Below are 1,535 nucleotides of genomic sequence, written 5' to 3'. Positions count from 1 at the left end.
ATTGGCAAAGATCCTCCTTCAAAATCTGGTCCTGACACATACTGGACATGGCTGATCCTTCTAATGATCAAATTAAAACCATTTGTTGTTTTCGTGTTTCGTTTTGTTTTTTTTCTGAGACAGGGTTTCTCTGTGTAGCCCTGGCTGTCTTAGAACTTGTTCTGTAGACCAGGCTGGCCTCGAACTCAGAGATCTGCCTGCTTCTGCCTCCCAAGTCCTGAGATTAAAGGCGTGTGCCACTGCCGACTGGGGCCCCACAGAGTGTTTCTTATGTCTCCTGAATTTTCCAGCAGAAGGTACCCACTGGGATGTTCTGGGAGCTGGGACAGTACTGAGAGCAGCTGAAGAGACAAGGTGAACTTGAAAGACAGCAGCTTCCACAAATCTCCAAAGGGGTAGTGAAGGCTGTGAGGAGTCAGCTCTTCCCTCATCTTCCCCTTCCCTCAGAGACAGTTTCAGACCTGGCTTCTGATGTGTGAGGTACCTGTGAGTCTTTACCTAACCCAGCACTTGCAAATAAATGCTGTCAAATGGGTCCACTCGTCATTTATAAGGTACCCTTTCATGCTGCGCTTAACATCCCTTTCCAAGGCAGACCTGTGGTATAATCACCCCAGTTTTTAAGAGAGAGTGCTCAGAATTCTGCCCCGATTTATCATCAAACAGTTCTGAAAAACTGTTTCTGATGCTGGCCAAGGCCTGGCAGGGACGGTTGCCACAGACGCTGAGCTCTGGCATCGATCTGTGACTTCCCAGCGGGAGAACTTCAGGGGTGAAGCCCGTAGGCCCGATTGCTTTCTTAGATTAATATTTAATAGGATGACCGCCCCCAGCCAGCCTGCCAGCCCAGATCAGGGCCATGAGCCAAGGCTTGGCCTTGCTGTGAGCAAGGGCTGTGAGGAAGATTTGGCAAAATTTTAATTAACTGAAGATAAACATACATGGGGAGAACCAGTCCATTAGCTGTCCGTGCCACCTAGTGAGAAAAGGCCCGCTAATCACACACCGCAGCAGGTGAGGTGGCCCGCAGACCTGCGGCGGCCGTGTGCTTTCAAATTAAAAAACATATTTTAAAAATAAATACGCGTGGGGGTCCTGGTGCATCATGTTGTTTCCTCTGAAAGGCATTTGGGGTGTTAATGAGGGGCTGTTTTCCATCTTCCAGCCCAGGAAAGGCAGAAACACACGCTCAGCACAATGACGTTGGAATGGAACTTCCCTGGAGGGTGGCCACTGGAAATCAAGCCAAGGGAACCCAAAGTGAAGACCTGTCCTGGAGTCAGGCCCGGGCCAGTTGGGGCCAGAAGAGGAGGCGGGGCAGGTGTGCTGTTTGCTTACCTGCCAGGTAGCAAAGTTAGGTTGGAAACTGGATTTGCAATTTACCCACTCTTGGAAGGCAAGCTGGCTAAGTAGTGTGGCTGGGGCTTGAGGCCTCAGTATTCTAGAGGGAAGAATAGGTACACTTTTGCTTGGGAAGGAGGAGCCGCGTTCACCCCTGATTACCTAACATCCACTGCTCTCAGGCAGGGGTGAAG

The sequence above is a fragment of the Rattus norvegicus genome, chromosome 2 (assembly GCF_036323735.1).
Source record: "Rattus norvegicus strain BN/NHsdMcwi chromosome 2, GRCr8, whole genome shotgun sequence".
In the NCBI taxonomy this organism is placed as follows: domain Eukaryota; kingdom Metazoa; phylum Chordata; class Mammalia; order Rodentia; family Muridae; genus Rattus; species Rattus norvegicus.
Note: the sequence above shows the minus strand (reverse complement) of the source record.